Source organism: Dasypus novemcinctus, chromosome 5 (assembly GCF_030445035.2).
Source record: "Dasypus novemcinctus isolate mDasNov1 chromosome 5, mDasNov1.1.hap2, whole genome shotgun sequence".
NCBI classification, from domain to species: Eukaryota; Metazoa; Chordata; class Mammalia; order Cingulata; family Dasypodidae; genus Dasypus; species Dasypus novemcinctus.
In genome coordinates this window covers 87,935,996-87,962,304 of record NC_080677.1, presented here as the reverse complement: position 1 = coordinate 87,962,304, position 26,309 = coordinate 87,935,996, and the positions used below count along the sequence as shown (strand labels likewise).

The window sequence follows — 26,309 nt, the reverse complement described above, 5'->3', positions numbered from 1 at the left end:
GATAAAGGAATGACCACCTTGCCTGAGAGCAGTGGGGACAACAGCCCTTTTAATTGAAAAAAAAAACACCAAATTAACTTGGGGGCAACCTCTCACAATCTTTATCCCACACCAGGGGAAAGATGTGCTTAAACCCAGGGCCACTGGTAACTTAGAGGCAGTCAGTTAATTAATATCAGGCTCAATTACTAAAAATCCCCAAGGTGCTGATAAGGGTGTGTCAAACTCTCAATGCAGCCACGCTACTACTGGTAGAGGGCCCAAAGTCAGATCCTGAAGGACCCCTTCTCTACTCCTGCCTTGAGACTCTTTACCAAAGCTACTCAAGCAGGCCAGATCTAAAGGATGAGCCTCTTGTTAACCCAAACATTAAAGAGTTCATAGATAAAAGCAGTTTTATTAAGAAAGGAATTAAAAAGGCAGGCTATGCAGTGGTTTCTCAATTTAAAACCATAAAAGGCAGAGGTCTTCCCCCTTAAAATTTCAGCCATGAAAGAAGCGCTAATTGCCCTTAGCCAAAGTTTAAAGCTGGTAGCTAGGAAATGGACTAATATTTACACAGACTCTAAGTATGCTTTCCTTCTCCTTCACACTTTGCTGTGTAACGGGAACAAGGCGTGCTTACTAACAATAACTCAACTATTAAACACACACAAAAATCCTAAATTTACTTAGAAGCCATGCTGTTACCTCAGGAAATAGCAGTTATGCATTATCCAGAGCATCAGAAAACAAACACTGCTTTAGCAAGAAGAAATGCTCAAGCTAACGCAGCTGCTAAAGCAGCAACACAAACCCAGGTTTCCCTCCTACCCCTTATTCCAGCCCCTGTACCAGTCCTTAAAGTTCCACAGTATACCCGGGGTGAACAAACAGGGCAGCTAGGCTGGGGTTCACCCTGGAAACTGATGGGTGGCTTGTTGAAATGCTCAAGTGTACCTGCCAAGAGCAGTGCAGTGGACAGTCGTTCATGACCTTCACCAAGGCACTCATCTGGGGAGGGATGCCCTAACCAGCTAAGCCAAATGGGTTTTCAAAAGACAAACCTTGGTAAAAACAGTAAAAAAAATTACCAGGAGTTGCTCAATTTGAGCCAAAATATAAAAACTTTGTAGTTTGGATCACTCCCACAGCTATTAAAGCTAAAGAAATGTCCAGCTTGGTGCACTAATCTTGAATAATGGCAGCTGCCCAAGAGAGTGCCAGTTCACCAGAAGCACCTGATGAAACACACAAGTGCCAGTCATTGAACAGCCTGAGATACCTCTTCAAAGACAAAGCTAAGTAGTGTCTATGTCAAAATTGACTGTTTCCTCTGACTCTAGCCCAAATGTCTATTGCTAGGAAAAAAGGCAAACCAGACTGCCCTTTAAAAACCTTGCCTCTTTTCATCTCCTTTAGCTTAACTGAAAAGAGAAATGCCTCTTCTCATTCCTCTTCTCTACCATAAAAACTGATATTGACAATTTATACCTAACCCCATTGTCTATTGCAATTTGTCTCTACAATTAACCAACAGCATAAAATAACTTAAAATATATATACTGTTTCCCGCCAACTTTAGGAAAATGTTGCCTTTGCAGGAATCTGACCTTTTCTACTTCTGTGGTCCAGAGTGCTCTTAGTGGAACCATATATTCTCAAAATTCTAATTAAGTTTATTTCTTCCAGAATCAACATCTTGTTAGCCATGTGAAAACTTCATCCGCTTCTCCCAGGATGCCAGATCCATCTTCCTCCAACCCACATAAGATAGCAAGAGAGTTTCACCCCTTCTCAGGTAGGGTCAACTGCCCCTGACCAGCAGGAAGTAGCTACAGAAAAAAGATCACCTCCCTTCTGCACCCCCTTTAAGATGAAAGGTGTGAACTCTTTAAAGAAAAAAATAGAACAGGCTAGTAAGATAGGAAATCGGTAGACAGATCTGGAACCTAGCAAAAAATCTCCCCAAGATTCCACCACCTGGAAGAAGACTTCCTCCAAAAGCCAAGAGAAGCCCTGGATGTTTCCAGAAACTTTATCATTAAGTCCTCCTGAAAAAATTAATGAGAAAAATTAGCAGTCAAAACGGTGGACAGCTGAAACTCCTCCCATGCTCTCATCATACTTCCCTGCTTCCTCCCCTTAATAATACAGCGGCCCACCTCATAACTTGAAAATAGTGATGCCAAAGCTTAATAAACTTAAGCAATTCATCAAAGGGGGGTATAATATAGCCTGTGCATGAATTCAAACTTATCTAATTCTATATCCAAATGCTAGAAAGCCAATTAAGTAACATAGTCCCTATAGGTTTTAAATATTCAGAAAGGATGTAGACTGAATGTGTATTCAAAGTTACATCCAGATGAAATGTGGGCAATACATAAATTCAAGCTTACCTGGAGAATGGAGGATATGTTAATGCAAGCTTACCTGAAATGTGCGCGATATGCTAATTCAAGGTTAGCTAGTATTCAAACAAATAGCTAAACCCTAAAAAACTAACAAAGTCTTTTTGACCCCTAAACCTCTCCTGGCCCCACCACATGTGTCTCTTGTATAAAAATAACCTAAAAACTTTACTCAGGGCTTGGCTTTTTGGACAAGAGTCCACCAGGCCCGGCAGGTCATAATAAACCTTCCTTCTCAGAGTTTCCTTAGTCCTAGCCTTCAGTACGCGATCGTTGAATCCTCTCTGCTTCCACTACAGTTCCATAAGGGTTTGGTGAAACAGTAGCAGGGCTTTCAGCACAACTGCTTTGGAAGAACATTTCTCCCCATATCTCTCTAAGGTCATAGGGGCTTTGGACATTCATGTGCTACAGGTACAAGGAAAAGTCAGTATAGCTAAAGCCAATTTAGCTTTTACATTTCAGAAACATTTAACCCAACAATTTCACCACTTGGAAATCATGCTAAGAAAATAATCTGCAGCACACACAAAATTCATGCAAAAGGATGCTCATCACACTATTGTGTATAAAGGTGATTGCGGAAGACTTTGTACCTTTAAATATTCTTCTTTGTTCTCATCTATATTTTCCAGAACTTCTGTGGTTCCTTTTTGTAATTAAAACAATTATAGAATAAATGTTTTCCTTTTTCTTTTTCCCCACTAGTATTGACTTTTTTTTTTTTTTTAAAGATACTTAGATTATATAAATATTACATAAAAAGTGTAGGGGATTCCCATATGCCCACTCCCTTCCACACTTTCCCGCATTAACAACATCTTTCATTACTGTGGTACATTTGTTACAATTGATGAACACATATTAGAGCATTGTCACTAAGTATGGATTATAAATTACATTATAGTTTAAACGTTCTCCCACACTAAATGTTATTTCTGTAAAACTCTGTTCAGTCTTTAAGATCCAGTTCAAAGCTGTGTCTTTCATGCAACCTTCCTTAATCATCAATGGTTCTTCTTCCTTTGGCATCCCAAAGTCATCTAGGGCTGGGTTTGAGACAAAAAATAACAGATAGGGTGTGCTTGAATGACAGAGATCTGTTACCCAAAGTGACACTTCTACCATGTTTCTTTTTTTTTTTTAAAGGATTTATTTTATTTATTTCTCTCCCCTTCCCCCCATTGTCTGCTCTTTGTCCATTTGCTGTGTGTTCTTCTGCATCCGCTTGCATTATCCAGCAGCACTGGGAATATGTGTCTCTTTTTGTTGTGTCATCTTGCTGTGTCAGCTCTCTGTGTGTGCAGCGCCATTCCTGGGCAGGCTAAGTTTTTTTTCACATGGGGCAGCTCTCATTGCAGGGCTCACTCCTTGCACGTGGGGCACCCCTACGCGGGGGATACCCCCACGTGGCACGGCACTCCTTGTGTGTGGCAGCACTGTGTGGGAGCCAGCTCACCACATGTATCAGGAAGCCCTGGGGATCGAACCCTGGACCCTCCATATGGGAGACGGACGCTATATCATTTGAGCCACGTCTGTTTCCCTCTACCATGTTTCTAACTATTCAAAAAGCTGATTATACTTCTTCAGTATATTCAAGACTTGTTTTGGAGATTATCAGCATCCAGGGAAGAAAAATATTTTCTTTTCCCAAGTTAGACTATGGCAATTCGCTTTATGTTTTTTTTAGGTACCAGGGTTGGGGATTGAACCTGGGGAGCCAATGCTCATCCACTGAGCCACATCAGCTCCCCTGAGTTGGTTTTTTCATTTGTTTCGCTTGTTGTTTTTTCTGTTTTGTTTTGTTAAGACATCAGGAACCAAACCTGGGACCTCCCATGTGAGAAGCAGTTGCTCAATCACTTGAGCCACGTCTGCTCCCCTGGGCAATTCATTTTCACTTTTAACCAGCCACCAAAGCAGTTAATCACACTTGGGGTGCTGCCTGAGAGGGTAAGATGGCAGCATCCTGGGATTGAGCCTCCAGAAGATACTGCTGGTCCCCTTTGCCAAGAGAGAAAATGTTAAATGCAGACAGTGATCTATGGCAAAATCTCAGTTGAAAATTCTGAATTCTTATTTATAATGACACCTAATGTCCATGTTTTCCTCCTGTAAGGAATTGATCAGTTTCTTCTTTAAAACAGCAAGAATTTATTAATCTTGTAAATACCAAGTCTCTTAGATTTCTGTGTATGCTGTGCATGAAATTATTTTGAGATGAAATTGTACAAAGGCATTTAAAAGGCTATGCAGGGAAGTGGACTTGGCGTAGTGATAGGGCATCCGCCTACCACATGGGAGGTCCACGGTTCAAACCCCAGACCTCCTTGACCCGTGTGGAGCTGGCCCATGCGCAGTGCTAATGCGGGCAAGGAGTGCCCTGCCACGCAGGGGTGTCCCCCGCGTAGGGGAGCCTCACGTGCAAGGAGTGCACCCCGTAAGGAGAGCCGCCCAGCACGAAACAAAGTGCAGCCTGCCCAGGAATGGCGCCGCACACACGGAGAGCTGACACAACAAGATGACGCAGCGAAAAGAAACACAGATTCCGCTGATCAGTATAGAAGCAGTCACAGAAGAACACACAGCAAATGGACACAGAGAGCAGACAACTGGGCGGGGTGAAGGGGAGAGAAATAAAGAAAAAATAAATCTCTAAAAAAAAAAAAGGCTATGCATGCATTGTACCTCCAAACAGTACATATTTGAAGAGTCAAAGATTCCTGCAAAATAAATTAATAAACTGAAAGGAAAAAAAAATCTCAGATGAAGACTCCTCTGTAATGAGCTAATCAAATAATAATAACCTTGTAGTAATAGTTACATTAAAACAACTGTGCAACTTTCCAGAAACTGCTTATTAAACCTCAGGACATTACATGTACTTCATCATTTCACTAGGCAAATGAGCAGTTTCACTAACAAGTTTTAATTGATAAGGTAGAACAGTTCCCTCATACGAGGAAGTCTGTCAAAATAAATTAAATATGTGTGTCTATGTATGCATAAGCATAGGCACACACATATATGTATATATATACATACACATATAAACATACACACATATATATTACTATAGAATTTGGCAACATTTTATCATACCCACACTAAAATGACTAGGCAGACATCCAAAAACCTCAGAGTAAGCTTTCTTTCAGTCCAATAAATAAGTAATAATGAATAATTTAAAAATTAGGTATAAACTATATTGAATTATAATTTACAGTATCTGAGAGTGAGATTGTTATGTTATTTATTTCATGCATTGTTCTAACAACAGCTTTAATTATAATTTTCATTATATTTTCTAAAACAGCAAAAGAAATGTATCACCTAAACTACTGGATTATACCAACAGGCATAAAAATGTTAAGAGGCAATGAACTTTGAGTGTGAATCTATAGAGAAAATTTGCATATACCATAGTCTAAGAACATTTTAGAAAAGGGTTCTTAACTATTTTGTTCCATGGTCCCCTTTGCCAGTCAGGTGAAAACAACAGACCCCTTACTAAGTCCACACAATACTATGTATTATTAAATAAATATATCATACCTACACTATGACATCCCCACGAGAATTTTTTAAAAATTTAATTTCAAGCTCATAGACTCCTTATTAAGAAGCCCGTGTTTAAAAAATATCATTTTAATACATATTTGAACTGATTCATAGTAATAAGCAAACTATCAAACAAATAAGCATTCCCTGCTTGATAAAACTAACAATACAATTATACTTAATACTGTGGTGGTGTCAATTAGCAAAAACATGACAAAAAAGTTTTGCAGGGAGAGAGAATAAATGAATCACGGAGGGGAGGGTAAAGAGAGAATCAAAAACACAAAATTCCAGGTATCAGGTCCTGGAATGAAATGATTTTTTAAAATGTTCTCCTTTCCAGATATGCCCCACAGCTCAGATTCATATTAATGTACAGTAAACTGTATTGCAATCTTCTTGTTAGTTTTCATTAACAGTTGGAATTATTAAGCCTGTCTTGTCTGTAAGCACAAACTGAGCAGCATTAGTGAAATGTTAACTAAGCTGACGTTGGAATGTTTCCTGTCAGGAAAACGGACCATTTCCGACAAGCACGTCTATGGGGAGGGTGCCAGGTGCTATGATTAGGAAAGACAAGGGTGTCCAAAAGGTCCCCCATTGACCTACAGGATTAATCTCGTGTGTGGGGTACTGGATCCATTCTGTGGACAAAGATGGAGAAGGACTAGGGGATTTGCTAAGCCAAAACACAAAACAAAGATTTCCTGATGTTGGGGTTTTTCTTAATACTGAGGGGCAAGGACCATCCTCGTTGAGCCCCTTACAATCATCTGGTCTGACCAGTCTCAGGACAGGTTCCTTCTCTGATGTTGAGAAACAGAGCTTTGCAAATAACAGTGCCAGACCTGAGCGGTCAATGTCAAGGGCTTCTGGAGCCAGGGCAGACTTGACCCAGCTCTTCATGCTCTCCCTCAGATAAGTCTAAGAACTGTTTGCCTGGCCCTGGCAAAACGAGCACCTGCTGTTTCTGCATGAACGATACTCCAGACTGGAGAAGTATCATCCGGAAAAAGATATCTTACCCTCAAATCTGGGTGTAAAGAGGTGAGTGGGTGGCTGTTCTAGGTCTTCCAGTTTGACTCACTGCACCTCTAAAGTAAGCTCCTCTTTTAAGGGCTTAGGTGCGGTGTGCTTGGATGTCAACTCTGAATTATGCCCTTGCAGGATTAGGGAAATAGGGTGAGCTGCTCATGCTGGTGAAGTTCTGCCCTCCATTTGGAGACATCAGTATCAGCCTACAGGGCTTGGTGCTCAGCCTGGGGCTAGATTTTGAGCAGGTGGGACACAGAGACTTCCCAAAACTCTCATGCAGCTTGACCAGCATCTCTCTGAAAGTGGCCTGTTGTCTTCCCCACTCCCAGCCTCCCCCGTGTGACTGAACCGCACAGTCCTTCAAGTAGGGACTTCCTCCTGTTCAGCTTCAGCGTCCTGGCACAGGAGTCATTTTTCAATAATCAGGTATCTCAACCACCTGTAATAACAGTCAATATTGAGATAACGAAAGGCCTCAGAGACCAAATTGTATTGAAAATAGCTTAGTTTATCTGAAGACCCCCATGATTATAAAAAATACAATAAATTCGTGTCTGTAATATAGACCTACTGTATTAGTTTCCTAGGGTTGCAGCTACAAAGCACCACAAACTTGGTGGCTTAAACCAACAGAAATTTATTCTCCCACAGTTCTGGAGGCCACAGTCCAACATGAACGGACTGCACTCCCGCTGGGGCTTCTAGGGGAGCTCCCTCCCTTGACTCTCCAGCTTCTTGGCTCCAGGCATTCCCTGACCTGCGGGGGCACCACTCCCGTCTCTGCCTCTGTCCTCACGTGGGTTCTCCTCCTCATCCCTGTGGGAGCCTCCTCTGTGGCTCTTATAAGGACACTTGACATTAGATTTCAGAGGCACCATGATAATCCAGGATGATGTTAAGTTATTGCATCTGCAAAGACCCTTTTTCCAAATAAAATCACCTTCACAGGCCAAGTCTGGGGACTAAGGGACGTGTCTTTTTGGGGACCACCCTTCCTCCCGCTACATTTCCTGTGTGCCCAGCCCTGATCAAGGTGCTCGGGACTCACCAGTGCGCAGAAAGTAAAAAATGCCTGCTAAGGAGAAAAGTAGAGTAGGGGAGAAGAATAGAGAAGGGAGACAGTGGGATGCTGTTAAAAATAGGGTGTTCAGTGAGGGCTTCAGTAAAGCAGTACTACGCCTGAGCTGAGGCGTGGAACAGGGAGACAGTGAGCCAGGCCACGCCCAGGGGAGGAGCCTTCCAGGCAGAAGGAGCAGCAAGTGCCAAGCCCCAAAGTGGGGGCCTGACTGGCATGCTCAAGGAATAGCGAGGATCGGAGTAAGCAAGAGAGAGAGCCACAGAAAATGAGGTGGTGGCAGGCCAGGTCACGCAGGGTCCCACAGGACCTTGGGAGGACTTTGGCTTTTACTCTGAGTGAATGCCGAGGCACTGGACACTTAGAGCAGAGAGGGGCAGAGGTCTGACTCCCACCTTGTTAGAGTCCCCAGCACACAGCACCCTCACAGTGAACCTGATGGTGCCTTTGTTGGCTTGAGCCTTTTATGTGGACCCCAGAAAATTATGTGCTTAAATCAGTCCATTCGTGTGGGTGTGGGACCCATTGATTGGATTGAATTCAGTTGGGGGCTTTTGACTGAAGTTCTTCAGTGAGGCATGACCCAGGGTGGGGCTTGGCCCTTTTAATGGAGTCCTTTATAAACAGGAGAAGCATGCAGAGACACCCAGAGAAAGAGAGAAGCCATTTTACCCTGCCATGTGAAAGAGGACTCCAGGATCACCTGCCACAGAAAGACAGAAACCTCAAGCGGCTGAGAGAGGCCGGAGGCTCTATTCAGTGGAGCAGCTGAAGCTGAAGCAATGAGGCCCAAAGGAGAGGGGGGCGGGGAGCCATATGCCTGATGGCCCACAGCTGAGCTCGGTGGGAAAGTGAGCCTGGAGGAGAAGGCAGAGACCGGCTGCCAGTGTGCCTTGCCACGTGACGTGAGTCCAAGATCACCAGCAGCCGAACTTCGGTGAGACAGCAGGTCTGATGATGCTTGATTTGGACATTTTCATAGCCTCAGAACTGTAAATCTTTAACCTAGTAACTCTTGTAAAATTCAACCCATTTCTGGTATTTTGCATTGGCAGTCTTTGACAAACTAAGACGGTGCCCAAACTGAGATGAGCAGGTGAAGCATCAGAGAAGTAAGGATAAAGAAAGAAAGTAAAGTTAAGCAGGGAAAAGGCATAGATGGTGAGGGAGGGCATGGTTAGGAGCCGCAGTAAAGAACAGGTTGTTTAGAGCCAAGCACCTCACCCACCCTAAGGGCTCCACAGCCCAGAAAAATGATGATTTTTTGACTCATAAATAGAAAGTTAAAGTGTGACCCAAAGAGATGAGATATTTTCACTTTATAACATGGGGTTACATGATCATTGGGAACATTCAGCCTGACATGCCCCACTGCTTGGATTATTTGTGTCCCATATTGGTGTTTGCTTTTAATTAAAAAAAATTTTTTTTTAAAGATTTATGTATTTATTTATTTTCCCCCCCCCCTCCCCTGGTTGTCTGTTCTCGGTGTCTATTTGCTGCATCTTGTTTCTTTGTCCGCTTCTGTTGTCGTCAGCAGCACGGGAAGTGTGGGCGGTGCCATTCCTCGGCAGGCTGCTCCCTCCTTCGCGCTGGGCGGCTCTCCTTACAGGGCGTACTCCTTGCACGTGGGGCTCCCCTACGCGGGGGACACACTTGCGTGGCACGGCACTCCTTGCGCACATCAGCACTGCGCATGGGCCAGGTCCACACGGGTCAAGGAGGCCTGGGCTTTGAACCGCAGACCTCCCATGTGGTAGACCGACGCCCTAACCACTGGGCCAAGTCCTTTTCCCTAATTAAAATTATAAGCTGCTTACATATGATCATATACCAGCTGCTACTGGTGAAATATTAAATACCTAGGGAAGAGGACAAAGAAATTCCAAAGGTCTAGAGCTAGGCAAGCATAGAGTGCAAAGGGTATTGCTGATAAGATATATCAGACAAATTGACCAATTGGACACTGACCCCTGTCGCTGGTATAAAAAGTAGAGGATTAAAGACAAAGCGTTGGGGAGAGGCAAGTGGGTAGTGGTGGATCTCTTTGTTTTTTTGTGCTCCCTTTTATCTTGTTTGATTCCCAAAATAATGCTTATTTATTCTTGCATTTTCCCCAAGAAGTTACAGCGGGGATGAAGTAAAAAAATCATTCCCTTTAATTCTTCTCATTGTTTATCATAATTAACAATTTGTCTTCTGGGCTTTTTTCTGCATGTTAATAGTTCCTTATATAAAAATATATTTCATTATAATTATATTATATGTATTTACATACATGTGCATAATTACTTAAACAGTGAATTAGAATTATGCTTACTGTCCTCCCTGTGCCCCCTGTCCCGACTTCTTGGTCATGTCTCCAGATTAGGAGTTTAAATCTGCCTCACTCTTTTTAAGATTATGTATAGCAGAGCCATCAAGAGTGTGGACTTTGGCTTCAGACTGCCTGAGTTCAATTCCCAGCTCCATGACTCCCAGCTGTGTGGCCATGGGTGAGTCATTTAAATCTGGGTGCCTTGCTTCCTTCATCTGCAAAATGGGGGTAATAACACCACTTGCCTCACAGAAGTGTTGTGAGGGCTAAATGTATTAACATTTTTTAAAAAAGATTTATTTATTTATTTATTTCTCTCCCCTTCTCCCCACCCACCCCAGTTGTCTGTTCTCTGTATCTATTTACTGCACGTTCTTTGTTCGCTTCTGTTATTGTCAGCGGCACGGGAATTTGTGTTTCTTTTTGTTGCGTCTTCTTGTTGTGTCAGCTCTCTGTGTGTTCGGCGCCATTCCTGGGCGGGCTGCACTCTCTTTCACGCTGGGCAGCTCTCCTTATGGGGCGCACTCCTTGCGTGTGGGGCTCCCTTGCGTGGGGACACCCCTGCGTGGCACGGCACTCCTTGCGTGCATCAGCACTGTGCATGGGCCAGCTCCACACAGGTCAAGGAGGCCCGGGGTTTGAACCGCGGACCTCCCATGTGGTAGACGGACGCCCTAACCACTGGGCCAAGTCCACTTCCCTGTATTAACATTTAAAGTACTAAAAATAGTACCCCGCATGCAAGAAGATTAACTATTATCATTTTAATGTAAAAATAATACTTAATTATAAAGATATATCATTACTTATCTAACCAATTCCCTACAGATGTTTAGTTAGTTTATTTTGGTGGATAGCTTTTGGCCATCCAGAGGCAATTCAAACTTGCAGCTTTTCTTCTACACTTCCCCTTGGACAAGTGACAGAAACAGACATTGTCAGGAGTATCTTCCAAATTACTTAATCTTTTTTATAAGGTAGAATATTTCATATATTTGAGAAGCCCATGACCTAGGAAATATCCTTCCCTGGAAAAAAAATTTAGTTGAATCTATATCTTACACCACACAACAGGATGAGCTCCAAAGGGATCGAAGACTTAAATGTAAAACCTAAAATAATGAAACCATTAGGAGGATTAAATGGTTCATAAGCATACTGAAATGCTCAGGTCACACATTATAAAAGAAACACAAATAGAAACTATACTATGATAAATGGCTCATAAGCTTCCTGAAATGCCTAGGTCACACATTATAAAAGAAATGCAGGGAAGCAGATGTGGCTCAAGCGATAGAGCTTCTGCTTACCATAAGGGAGGACCTCGGTTCAATCCCTGGGACCTCCTGGTGAAAAAGAAGAGAGAAAGTATGCCTGCATGGTGAGCCAGTGCCCACACGAGTGCCCACGTGGTAAGCCAGTGCCTATGCAAGTGCTCATGTGGTGAGCCAGTGCCCACGTAAATGAGTCACACAGGAAGATGATAACACATCAAAAGAGAGACAAGGGTAGAGTCAAAGTGAAGCACAGCAACATCAGGAACTGAGGTAGCACAATTGATAGGGAACCTCTCTCCATATCAGGGGTCTCCAGGATTGAATCCTGGTGACTCCTAAAAGAGAGAAAATGAGAAGAGAAGACAACACAGACAGCAAAAACAGCAGGGGGGAGGGGAGGAGAGGAAGGGGGAGATAAATAAACAAATAGAAACTATACTAAGATATAATTTTCCCTGTGTCAGATTGGTAAAATCTAGAAGTTTGACAAAACACTCTATTGGCAAGGTTGTGGAAAAACAGGTACTCAGCCTTTGCTAAAGAACATATAAATTGGTTCATACCTTTTGAAAAATAATTTGACAGCTTCTATCAACCATACAGATAGAAATATAATTAGAAATATAAATAAATTACAAAGACAAATAAAATTACAAGTATACATACACACTGGGTACAGTACTATGCCTCCCCACCAGGAGGCAGATGGAAAGGTGAGAGCACACATTAGTTGACCTCATTGGACCCATTGTCAGTGACTAGAGGGTGTTACTGGCATTTGGTGGGTGAAGAACAGTGTTGTTAACATGCTACAATAAACAGGACAGTCTTGAACAATGAAGGTTTTCCCACCCTACATGTCACTAGCAGAGAGACACTGCTACACCTCTTAATACAGCAAATCCAGATTTTTTCCTACAGACTTACTTGCACAAAAACAAAATGATGAAGTATAGAAGTTTATTCAATGGAATTTTGTTTGTATGAGCAAAAGATTGGAAATAACCCAAAGTCCTTCGGAATATCGGACTAGTTAAATAATAATTGATAGTCTATTGGTATAATGGAATACAATGCAGTTATTTTAAAAGATTGAGAAATTTTCTCATGTGCCATAATGGAAAAATTTCCAAAATACATTAAGTGGTAAAAGCAAAGTGTAGAATGATAGCAAAGTGTGCTAACAGTTCTATAGAAAAGAGGGGGGGAGGTAAGAAGCTATATTTATATATTGTTTTAGTCATATAGAAGATACAAGAAATTAGTAAACTTAGTTACCTGGTATGACACTTGGAAGTAGTTGCAGACCCCAGAAAATCCTGTTCTTAAATTTAGTGCATTCTGGTGCATGTAAACCTATTGCAGGTGGGAACTTTTGATTAAATTACTTCAGTTAAGAGCCTTTAGTTAGATTACATGACCTAGGGTAGGTCTTAATCCTTCTTACTGGAGTCCTTTATAAATGGAGGAATAAAAATCTACAGATACAGAGAGAAGTCTGCGGAGACAGAGAGGAACCCAGAAGCTAAGAGAGAAGGCCCCAGGAGCCAGAAGCTGAATGAAAACCACTTTAGCCAGAAGCTTTTCAGCTTCTGCAACAAGACCAGGGGAGAGGGGAGAGATGTCACTGCCACCATTGTGTGTGTACTGCCGTGTGCCTGATCACCCACAGTTGCAGCTCAGGGTAAGTGCCTTGATTTGGACACTTTCATGGCCCCAGAACTGTAAGCTTTTAATCTAATAAGTTTCAGTGATGTTTGGAAAACTAATCAAAAAAGATGTGTAATTTATAGCATATTTTATATTTATTCCATATATTTATTTTTCTTGCCATCATTTCAATAAGATCACTAATTATGTAGTTATAAAAAAGCTCAAAAACTCTGAGTCCAGGGAAACGGACTTTGGCCCAGTGGTTAGGGCGTCCGTCTACCATATGGGAGGTCCGCGGTTCAAACCCCGGGCCTCCTTGACCCGTGTGGAGCTGGCCATGCGCAGCGCTGATGCGCGCAAGGAGTGCCGTGCCACGCAAGGGTGTCCCCCACGTGGGGGAGCCCCACGCGCAAGGAGTGCGCCCGTGAGGAGAGCCGCCCAGCGTGAAAAGAAAGAGCAGCCTGCCCAGGAATGGCGCCGCCCACACTTCCTGTGCCGCTGACGACAACAGAAGCGGACAAAGAAACAAGACGCAGCAAAAAGACACCAAGAACAGACAACCAGGGGAGGGGGGGAAATTAAATAAATAAATAAATCTTTAAAAAAAAAACAAAACAAAACTCTGAGTCCTATAGACAGGAATATCAAATTAGATAATCTTGAATAATTAAATATTTTAGTTCTTTTTTCTTAATTTCAGTTTGAGGAAACTGCTCTGATGAAGCAGAATCAACTAGAATTGTGGATAATTTTTAAAGTAATAACTGGATTGGAAACAAACAATGAAATTTTTTTTAAGATTTATATTATTTATTCTCTCCCCCCACACACATTCTTCCTGTTGTCTGCTCTGCGTCCATTCGCTGTGTGTTCTGTGTCTGCTTGTCTTCTCTTCAGACAGCACGGGGAACTGATCCTGGGACCTTCCAGAGTGCAAAAAAGGCAATTATTCTCTTGCATCACCTCAGCTCCCCTGTTCTGCTGCGTCTTCTTATTTTCTCTCCTCTTTGTCTCTTGTTGTGTCATCTTGCTGCACCACCTCTCTGCGTCTGCCAGCACTCCTGCACGGGGCGGCCTTTCCTGTGTGAGGTGGCATTGTCTCATGCAGGGCAGTTCTCCTGCGTGGGGCCATATTCCCACATGGACTGGTGCTCCACATGGGCCAGCTTTCCCTCACCAGGAGGCCCTGAGCATCAAACTCTGGGCCTCCTATATGGTAGATGGGAGCCCAATTGGTTGAACCACTTCCATTTTCCCAAACCATGAAATTTGCATATTATATTTAAACATAGTAATGAGCTTTATTGTGGAAATTATTTAGAAATACATTATAATTTCATCCTATAAATCAATAGTATTACTTTGCCATTTTTTTTAAAGATTTATTTGTTTATTTATTTCTCTCCCCTTCCGCACTGCCCCGCTTGTCTGTTGTGTGTCTATTTGCTGCGTCTTCTTCTTTGTCCACTTCTGTTGTCAGCGGTACAAGAATCTGTGTTTCTTTTTGTTGCATCATCTTGTTGTGTCAGCTTTCCACGTGAGCGGCGCCATTCTTTGGCAGGCTGCACTTTCTTTCATGCTGGGCAGCTCTCCTTATGGGGCACACTCCTTGCACATGGGGTTCCCCTAAGCGGGGGACACCCCTGTGTGGCACGGCACTTCTTGCATGCATCAGCACTGTGCATGGGCCAGCTCCACATGGTCAAGGAGGCCCGGGGTTTGAACTGCGGACCTCCCATGTGGTAGACGGACAGCCTAACCACTGGGCCAAGTCCACTTCCCTACTTTGCCATTTTTACCATCACTTAAAGCAATATCTATCTCGATATTTTATAAATTCTTCTCATTTCAAAATTTTCAATGTTGAGATAGTATAAAGAAAACTAGCAATAGCATACCTCCTTCAGTGTCCAACTTCAAAGGATTCAAACCTTCAGAACTTGCCCAGGTCTTCCTGAATTGTGAATATCAGTGGTTTCTTTCAAACTGGGAACCTAAATAAATAAAAAACAATAAATTATGAAAAACATCTGTAATACTTAAAAACTCAGTCATTATTACAGAGATTGATACAGTAATTGGTAAGAAAATAAGGAACTCTGAAGTAAATTGACACAGGTGAGGATGTGCTCAAAATAATGCTGTTGGTAACCTACTCTTAATTCATGGGCCTGGGCAATAAAACTTCCTCTAAAGAGAGTTATTGGGGAAGAAAAATTCCAAGTCTCAGAAGAGAAGGTAATTAATCCAATTATTTCCATGAACTTGAGCTTCTCCTGGCTACACAGTTTCTGAAACATTGATGTACTTTTGACCTTGGCAGTGTGGTCATCTATTTATAATACAGCAACAATGATCTGATACAAAATTATAATACCCCGAGAGTACTTTATTAAAGTGATTTATTTAGAGTAAGAAATTGATATTCTGATTACTCATTAAAGAGCTATATCTTAGATGAAGACAAGAAAAAGGTTATTAGGAAGGGAAAGGAAGAAAGAAAACTGAAGGAGGTCATCTATGTTGAGGGAGATGAGCAGTTATTGAGGAAGACCTGAGTTTACTCATAACCTCTATGCTTGTCGCATAGCTCATAAATCACAGTGTTGGAATGGTCTTTTAATTTGACTGTCTCTCCACTATACTATAAACTTAAGGAAAAGAATCATGACTGACGCGTTCTTCATTGTGTCTTCAGCAATCACAAGGGGTAAGGCACATAGTACATGTTAACTGGATAGATGGATGTATGAATACGTGAGCGGGTGAGTAGGTGGGTGGGTGGGTGGATGGATGGATGGATGCATATATGGGTGGAGGGGGCGGATAGATGAGTGGGTTAGCTAAGGCATCTGTGATGTCAGAGGGCTGCACATTCCTCAGTTATATTAAATAGGAACCTTCATCACATCCACGAGAAATCGACTGTCAGTGCCACAACCATGCTACCTCTCAGTCACCATCAATCTCTATGCAAAAGCTTGCTCAAATTCCTGGCATCTACCTAAAAGAAACTCCATATGTTGAAAGGGCAATCTTACAGATCCAAACCAAAGAAGTAAGAGAAAATGTACAGCCTTCTCATAACTGACGACAACTTCAGGGATTGCCCAGGTCAGAATCAACACAAGGCAATCTGTTTTTGGTTGAAATCTATTAATTTTTAACAGCTTTATTGAGAAATACTTCATATACCATAAAATTCACCCATTTAAAATACAAGATGGGAAGCGGACTTGGCCCAGTGGTTAGGGCGTCCGTCTACCACATCAGAGGTCCACAGTTCAAACCCTGGGCCTCCTTGACCCGTGTGGAGCTGGCCCATGTGCAGTGCTGATACATAGAAGGAATGCCGTGCCACACGGGTGTCCCCGCATGGGGGATCCCCACGTGCAAGGAGTGCATCCCGTAAGGAGAGCCGCCCAGCGTGAAAGAAATTGCAGCCTGCCCAAGAATGGCGCTACACACATGGAGAGCTGACACAGCAAGATGATGCAACAAAAAGAAACACAGATTCCTGCGCCACTGACAACAAGAGAAGCAGACAAAGAAAAAGATGCAGCAAATAGACACAGAACAGACAACCGGGGCGGGGGGGGGGGGGGGGGGGGGAGTGGAGAGAAATAAATAAATAAATCTTTAAAAAAGTAAATAAAGTACAAGACTCAATGTTTTAAAAATATTTTCAGAGTTGTGCAGTCATCACCACAATCAATTTTAGAACATTTTTAATCTTCTCTCCCAAGAAAGTTTGTAAGCTTTAGCAGTCATTCCCCATTTTCCTCTCCCTTCCCCGTCCCCCCTGAAATCATCAATCTACTTTCTGTCTTTATAGATTTGTCCAATTTTTTTTTTTAGGAGGTACCAGGGATTGAACTCAGGAAGCAGTACTTGGGAAGCAGGTGCTCAGCCACTGAGCTACATCCACTCCCCAATGAGAATTTTTTTTTCATTTGTTTGTTTGTTTCAGGAGGTCCCGGGGATCGTACCTGGGACCTCGTGCATGGAAAGCAGGTGCTAAACCACTTGAGCTACATCTACATCCCAATTTATCTATTTTTGACACTTCATATAAATAGAATCATATAATATGTAGTATTTTGTGATTAGCTTCCTTCATTCAGCATGTTTTCAAGGTTCATCCACGTTGCAGCATATATCAGTACTTCATTCCTTTTTATTGCCAAATAATGTTCTAGTGTGGGTACATCACATTGTGTTTATCCATTCATCAGTTAATAGGCATTTGGAATGTTTCCACTTTTTGACTATTATGAATAATGCTGCTATGAACACTGTGTGCAAGTTTCTTATGAACATATGTTTTCAATTCTCTTGGGTGTATACCTAGGAGTGGAATTGCTGAGTCATCTGGTAACTTCTTGTTTAACTTTTTGAGCAACTGCCAGGCTGTCTTCAAAAGAAAGACATATGGGACAAGGAAACGAAGGATGGAAGCAGGAATGGACCCACTCACCATCACTCTCAATGACCCAACTGTGCTTTGTGCTTCTTCAGTTCTGGGCTCTGTAGAGTTAGAGATCCTGGTGCTTCCACCTGGGCAGTTTGGCTTGTGTTCGAGGGACAGCAGGAAGAACTGGATTTACCATCCTGGCAGGGGTAATTGCCTCTGATTATCAAGAAGGCAGGCAAGTGTAGCCACCCGAGCCTAAGAAGGGTGACCAGGCCTTAGTCTTTGTGGCATGAGCATCTGGGCCACAGCACCAGCAGACAGCAGCTGAGGGTGCGAGTGAAGGAGGGAGACAGTATCAGTTGCAGCCCTGAGACCAGCTACAGCCATGGTGGCTGTAATTTGTCTCACTCTTCTCCTTCTTCCAAGTTTCCCCTTAGGAAGAGAGGCCCATGGAGCCACAGGAACTGCTCTTCAGATGCATTTGGTGAGATGAATCTGGCTGCTTTGGGGAGTCTGTGGTAGCCACAGTCCTGTCAGCTGCAGGAAGCACAGTCAGCAGCCAGCCTCCAGCTGTCAGTTCTGCAGGGTCTGCCCCAGTTAGAGATGACCTTGGCTAAGGTCATGTCCTTTCTTGTACAACAGGCTCCACCCGGTGAGTCAGTAAGGTAGGCAAATGCAGGCCTGGCCCTTCCAGCCTGATGTGGGCCACAGTGAGGGGCAGTACTCAGAGCTCCACACGGGATTGGCTGAGGCTTTGTCAGACCAGTTCAGTTCTTCTGCTGCTGCTACCTCTTTCTTTCACAGGTGAAGATGGTTAATAAGTATCTTACATCCCAAACTCCATCTTAGTGAGAATCCAACCTGTGACCAGGTGTTGGGGATTGAATCATGTCCCCCATAAAGACATGCTACAGTCCTAACCCCAGGTCCTGTGGGCATGGGCCCATCTGGAAATAGGACCTTTATAGCTATTATTAGCTAAGGTCTGGATTCATTTGTGAATAGAATCTTCAAAGACCCTATTTAGATGAGGCCAACTTGAATCAGGGTGGGCCATGGTCCACATGGCTGATGTAGGACACAGATACAGAAGCCAGAAGTCAGTGGAAACCAGAGGAGCAGACACAGGACAGAGAGAGATGGCCACGGGACAGAGGATTGCCAGAAACTACAGCTTCTGAAGAGAAGCAAGCCCCGCTCATACCTTGATGTTGGACTTCCAGCCTCCAAAACCATGAGACAATAAATTCTTGTTGTTTAAGTCAACTGTTTGGTGGTATTCGTCACAGCAGCCCTGGCAAACTAAGACACAAAGACTATGGGAACCACAAACCACAGCAATAGTTCTTTAAGTTCCCTTTCCCCTGTTCTCGTCAACCTTCTTCCTTAACTTTATGTCATCCTAGTCTTTGCTCCCCCAGAGTATTCGTTCTCTCTCCCCAGGTCATAGAGTTGAAAGTGAACCGCCAAACTTGAACCCTACCTGGGAGCAACCATATGGTGCTCTAGGCCCATTAGAGAACCGGTTTGCTCTGTACCCCTCCCACCCCACACACACTGTCTTTCTCTTAGAATGTGAAGTTCTTTCACATTCACTGCCAATGCAAGGGAGAGGAAGCTGTGGACACTCACATGTTATGTTTTCATCCCAATTACATATATCCTACAAATGTAAATTAGTGCAAATAGCTTAATGAAGTACCTCCCCTGAGGTATTTGTATTTTAAAAAAAGGTTCTAATCCAAAGAATACCTCTAATGAAAATTTTGAGGCGGCAATTATGTAATAATACCACTGATACTTGGCCTGCATGAAGCCCTTGGCTTCCTCAAATACACCAAAGAGCACTAAAACAACAAAAATAACAAATGACTGAGTAGTTGTCAAATGCCATTGTGCCAGGCCTTTTGCATTCCTTTAAACCTCATACGAATGAGGTTTTAGATAAGTAGCTGAGGCTTGGAGAACGTAAGTGGCTCCCTAGGGCAAAAAGCTTAGAAGTGGTGGAGTGAGAAAGTACACTCAGCTATTTCGCCTCAAGTGCCCACCCCTTTGGAAAATGAAAGCCTCGACCAGCTGGAGTATAAGCACCAGCTGCCATTAGCAAGCTCAACAGCACACCACAGAAATCATTGTACATTTTATTCTTGAAAAACGTTCAAAAGACATTGTTTCGGGAAACAGACGTGGCTCAAGCAATTGGGCTCCTGTCTACCATATGGGAGGTCCAGGGTTCAATTTCCAGGGTCTCCTGCTGAAGGGAAGCTGGCCCACATGGTGAACTGGTCCATGCAGAGTGCTGGCCTATGCAGGAGTGCTGGCCTGCACAGAAAGCTGGCACAGCAAGATGACGCAACAAAAAGACATGCAGAGGAGAGACAATAAGAGACACAGCAGACCAGGGAGGTGAGGTGGTGCAAGAGATTGAGCACCTCTCTCCCACTCTGGAAGGTCCCAGGATAAGTTCCGGTGCCACCTAAAGAGAAGACAAGCAAGAGGGAGGGGCAAGATGGCGGCTGAGTGAACTTCCCTGTTAGGGTCTCCTGCAGGGAGTCGGCTGGGCAGCGTTGGAGACTCTTGGGGACCGGGTTGTTTCGGGATTTTTGCTGGTCCGGAGGTGTCTGGACATCGATTTGGAGGGAAGGTAACAGAGAGGATCCGTCTGTGAAATATACACGGAGATCCCGGCTACGTGTGGAGGATTCCCTCCTTGGGAAGTTTTGGATCACAGAGTGGTTCAACAATGGCAGCGGAGGAATACTGATATAGGATGTTATTGACAGGATATATATGGCTGACAGGGAGTTATACAGGGCATATGCCCAGGGTATATAGTAATGTCTAGATATACTCATAGTGGAAACAATTAAAAACAACAGCTGGGGGGGTACTGGGCCCCTGGCCAGGGGGTCACTGTCGTGGACCCTGGGGGAGCAGCGGCAGTCCCCCAGGTGCAACGGCAAGAACCAGGAAGGAAGGAGGGCCCAACAGTGGGCTCCTGATACTAATGGCTATGCTTTTGAGCCTATACACCTGCAATAAGAACAAGGCCTAGAGTAGCACTGTGCCTGGGAGTTTCCTCCTGACAGCCTTCATGTTACTCAAATGTGGCCACTCTCACAGCCAAACTCAGCATATAGATGCAGTGCATTCCCCCCAGCGTGGGACATGACACCCGGGGATGAGCCTCCCTGGCACCGAGGGATCACTACCACATACCAGCTGAAGATGCAACTAGAAAATGACCTTGAATTAAAGGTTCAATACGGATCAGCAGAATATCCCTGTCTACATATAATAACATGACTTCAAAATGCTGTTTGACCTCATGTAAGGGGGAAATGGAAAGGAGAAATGAGATTATAAGGCTATGAGTCTCTAAAAAAGAGTCTGGAGGTTGTCAGAAGGAATGCCCTTATGCACAACTGAGCAGAGTCTAAGAGACAGATAAAGTAGATACAACCCCAGGTATTGGTTCTTTTGAGGGATAAAGAGACCCACGGGTTCTATGGTCATGGCAGATGGGGTTCACTGCCATGGCAGATGGCCCTTCTTTGGAGCTGGTGTTTCTGCATGATGGAATTGGACTCAGAGGGGATCTCTTCTCACAAGACTTGCATGCTACTTTATTGGAATTGTAGTTGGTGCTGGGGTTTAAGATATATTTAGGGGATTTGAATCTCTGGACTGATAATAAAACACCCAGGCCCAGAGCCTCAACAGACTTCAGCTCCTACACTTTGATTTATTGGACTTACCCCACTCAGCTAACATGGAGTTGAAGAAGGTCAACCACCACACCATGGAGCCTAGAGTGTCTACAACTGAAAACAGGAGGAGTGCATCCAGTATCCATGTGGAATCTAAGCCCCCACTTGACATAGATGTGCAATGGACACAACCAATCCAATGTCCACAGAGAAAATGTGGAATGGAGGTGGGAAGGGTAGCCATGGTGGCTGCTGGGTTTGGGGAATGGGAGGAAGAGATGAGATGTGGAGGCGTTTTCGGGACGTGGGGTTGTCCTGGGTGGTGCTTCACGGACAATTATGGGACATTGTAGATCCCCCCAGGGCCCACTGGATGGAACGTGGGAGAGTGTGGGCTATGATGTGGACCATTGACTACGGGGTGCAGTGATGTTCAGAGATGTACTTACTGTGTGCAATGGATGTGTCACGATGATGGGAGAGAGTGTTGCTGTGGGGGGCGTGGGGGGTGGGAGCGGTGGGGTTGATTGGGACCTCATATTTTTTTAATGTAATTTTTAAAAATAAATAATTTTAATTAAAAAAAAAAAGACAAGCAAACACAGAAGAACACACAGCAAATGGATGCAGAGAGCAGACAACAAGGGAGACAACGAGGTGATGGGGATAAATAAATAAATAAATCTTTAAAATAAGAAAAAGACTTCCCATTTAGGGTCTGAAATAACATGTCAGACCGTGAAGGAAATGTTCGGGTGGTATATTCTTGGGTCAATAGGGAAATTTCCAAATATTTCCTTTATTTTTCTTAATGGGGCTTTAAAGGAATAACGAAGCCATCAACATGAATGAGTGCCATGAGCAAGAATAAAGCCCACACATTTGGGGAGATTTTATGTGATGGTGGAGAACTGTTATCCATCTTCACTCAGAGAAGCAAGTATAGATTTTAGTGGAAGGCAGTTCTTTTAATTGCATGCCTAGAGATAAGGGGAATCCCACAGCCTCACACCTCTTAGGGACATAAAGCTTGAGCTCCAGTGAATGGGTTTGGTTTACTACATGGAAACTGATGAAGGTAAAGGTCTTATTTGTCCTATTTATCAAATCCAGTTCATTCAGGGGTAGCATTTTTAGGAAAACAAGGAGAACTGATCTTGAAATCCATCTTGGCAAGTACAAATCCCAGTTCAATGGGGGTGTGAGTAGAAGTGATGTGTGCACTTCTGAGATAGGCACCCAAAAAGAAACACACATGTGCCCCTGTGGCTCTTTTGCCTCTTCCTTTTACAGTTGGAAGCCCTGTACAAAGATTGCCCAGGAGCCCTACATTCCTGGACCACCTCTAGACTCATGAGAGAGAAATAGACTCTCTTCTAACAGCTAATGTATCCTTGGGTCTTTTTGTTACAGTGCTCAGCCTGTAACTATTAGAATTAACTTTGGGGGAAGAGGTTCATTTGGAATTCTTGAATTGGGAGATCAATATAATGAGGTTTCCAAACACTTATCTGAGAAGAGAATATCACTGTGTGTCTAGCATCCAATGCCCACCCGTCTCTGTTTTTCACTTTTTTTGGTGATTTTTAAGCTATACCTCCAAATCTATTATCTTTTTAAAAAATGTGCTCAAGAGACTACAAGATGCTAGCAATGAATGGATTGTGACAAGTAAAGCATGTGCTTTGAATTTCTTTTCTAGTAGTAATACAGAACATTCTTTTCTTTGCTGCTATGATCATTATCTTGTTTGTGGGGTACCTGACTGGAGTTAGGGATTTGGCCCCTGGTCCGAGGCCAGAGCCTGGCCAACTGGGTCATCCCAGCAGCCAGATTTCGGTCTGCCTGGAAATACCAGCTCCAAGAACTCCGACAAACTGGCATTAGATGCGCTCTGATGGATGATGTTTTTCACAGTGTGTCTACCCGGGCCATGAATGAGGGTCGTAATTTACTCATATTAGTTATCAGCAACAATCCCCATGACTCACACAAGGTAGGAAATTCAAGAGATGTTGGCTGAAATTCATTGCCTAGGTATAAATTTCATGTGATCTTAGGCAGAACTAGCCTTCAGGAAGGGTGCACTTGGAGCAGTTCATATAAATATAGACTTTAAAGAATAAGGATAATTTCAAACATATTCATATATAGAGAGATTAATATGAGGAGAGCCCATGTCCATGAATATTTTTATATAATTGAAATCAAGTTAAAAAAAAACACCAAGGATTGCTTTGAAGAGGAAAAGAAATTGAGAAAGAACAGAAAATGGAGGGAATAGTGTAGACTAGAAAGACACAGGACTCTCTCTTCTCCCAGAAAAATAGCTAGAGGACAGGCAGAAATGGCCTGGAAAAAAAAATCTTCTGGGGTTTAGGACACAAGGGGAAGGCTGGACACTGCCCAGAAGAGAGAGGGACAAAGGAAAAGAATTGTGATGGCAAAACTGGGAGTTAAAAGTGGCAGCTGCTACTGCCTGCACCTTCCTCCACACAAAAGAAATTTTGAATACTTGGTCCTCTGGTCCAGAGGCTACAGAAAAGGGGGCCCACGGGGATCCACCTCTCTGGTGGAGCCTGGTGGGACACAGCTTTTGACCTACAAATTTGGTATGCTGGTTCTTATGAGCCCTTCCAGGCAAGTTGGGACTGCGCCATTGTTTGTCCTGGGAACCTGCCTGGGACTAGACAGATTTGACCCTCTCAGTCTCCCCTGCTAACCAGAACTGATGGTTGAAAATGCAGAGGAAAGTAGAATTATTTCCTACCTGGAAAGGGGAGGGAAAGTTGCAGAACTGTCACTGAGAAATGTGAATTACAAGGCTCTTAGTCTCCAGGGAGAACTTCTATCACATTGATCCAGTCCGTGTTGCAGCAAACACACACTGACAAGGCATTGAACTAAGAGGGCTGCCAAAGCACGCCATCTGCTGGCAGACCAAGGATTTTCACATGAGGAAATTAAAAGTAAATAAGAATAATAATGGAGGAGGAGGAAAAGGAGGAGATGGAGGAGGAGGAAGGGAAGAAAGAGGGGAAGGAGAGGAAGATGGAGAGGAAGAAGAAGAAGAAAAAGCTTTTTTTCTGGCCTTTACAGCCTCCCTCCCCAAGACCCTAGGAAGTGGGTCTGCAACCCATTACTAGATCCACAGCCCAGTTTTGAGCAACTAACAGAGACAATCCTAAAGACTCAAGTTGAACTAAGAATCAAAGAACAGCAGTAACACACAGCCTCCTGCCAATAACTCCCTACAAGAGGGAGAGAAACTGAGCATCTGAGTAAACTCACCGTCCTAGTCAGAACATCAGCAAAAAATTACAAGCCATACTAAGAAAATGGAATACATGGCCAAAGAAAAGGAATATTTCAAAGCCCCAGAATAGACACAGGACTTGAGAAAACTAATGAGATGTACACGAAATTTCAAAATCAAATTACTAAGTTGAAAGACAATATGGCTAAAGAGATAAACATGAAGGAGACATTGAGCAAACACAAAGAAGACTTTGAAAACCTGAATATAAAAGTAACAGAGTTCATGGGAATGAAAGACACAATTGGTGAGATAAAAAACACATTAGAGGGAAGTGGATTTGGCCTAACAGATAGGGTGTCCGCCTACCACATGGGAGGTCCAGGGTTCAAACCCAGGGCCTCCTGACCCGTGTGATGAGCTGGCCCACGTGCAGTGCTGATGCGTGCAAGGAGTGCCATGCCACGTAAGGGTGTCCCCTGCATAGGGAAGCCCTACAGTCAAGGAGTGCACCCATAAGGAGAGCCATCCAGTGCAAAAAAAATATGCAGCCTGCCCAGGAATGGTGCCACACACATGGAGAGCTGGCGCAGCAAGATGATGCAACAAAAAGAGATACAGATTCCAGGTGCCGCTGACAAGAATACAAGTGGACACAGAAGAACACACAGTGAATGGACACAGAGACAGGCAACTGGGGGAGGGGGCGGGGAAGGGGAGAGAAATAAATAAAAAATAAAAAATAAAACCTTATAACACACACATACACATTAGAGGGAAGTGGTTGTGGCTCAACAAGTTGGGCACTCACCTACCACACAGGAAGTCCTGGGTTTGGGTTCCAGTGATTCCTAAAGAAGATGAGCAGATGCTGCACCAGCTGCAGCCATCCACAATGAGCTAGACACTGCATCTGCCCAAATAAGCTAGATGCTGCAGGCCAGCAAATACCACAGCCCACAGGGAGCAAACGTAATTCAGGCTGTTGGGCACTCACCTCTCATTTGGAGGTCCTGGGTTCGGTTTCCAGTGCCTCTTGAAGAAGATGAGCAGAACACAGCAAGAAAAAAAACCCCGAGCAGACAGATGAGGGAACCATCTGTGGGGGGAATAAATTAAATAAATAAATAATTTTTAAAAACACATTAGAGGCATACAACAACAGACTTGAAATGATAGAAGGAAGAATAAGTGATACAGAAGGCAGAACCACTGAAATTGAAGAGAGAGAAAACAGAGAGAAAAAATGAAGAAAAATTGAGCAGGGGCTCAGGGAGTAGAACGACATGAAACACAGAAAGATATGTGTCATGGAAGTTGGAAGGAGAAAAGAAGGGGAAAAGGGCAGAAGAGTGTTTGAGGAAATAATCTCTCAACAAAGAAAAGCCTGAGACCAGATGGCTTCACAGGTGACTCCAACCAATCATTTCAAAACCAATTAACAACTATTCTGTTTAAACTGTTCCAAAAAATCGAAGAAGAGGGAACATTACCCAACGCATTTTATGAAGCCAACATCACCCTAATACCAAAGCCAGATAAACACAGTACAAGAAAATAAAATTAAAGACCAATTTCTCTAATGAATATAGATGCAAAAATTTTCAACAAAATA

The 26,309-nt window shown here is 43.4% G+C and overlaps 1 long non-coding RNA gene across 2 annotated transcripts; it reads right to left on the bottom strand.

Moving 5' to 3' along the window:
• Positions 1-1,854: 1,854 nt before the first annotated feature.
• Positions 1,855-26,106, bottom strand: LOC139438928 (uncharacterized). Of its 2 annotated transcripts, none has more exons than XR_011648757.1 (3): positions 25,692-26,106; positions 15,213-15,308; positions 1,855-3,442 (listed from the first exon to the last, which is right to left on the bottom strand). It is a non-coding gene; the product is annotated as an uncharacterized lncRNA (long non-coding RNA). The 2 variants fall into 2 exon arrangements; XR_011648758.1 differs by lacking the exon at positions 25,692-26,106 and adding an exon at positions 18,933-19,031.
• Between the last annotated feature and the right edge of the window lie 203 nt (positions 26,107-26,309).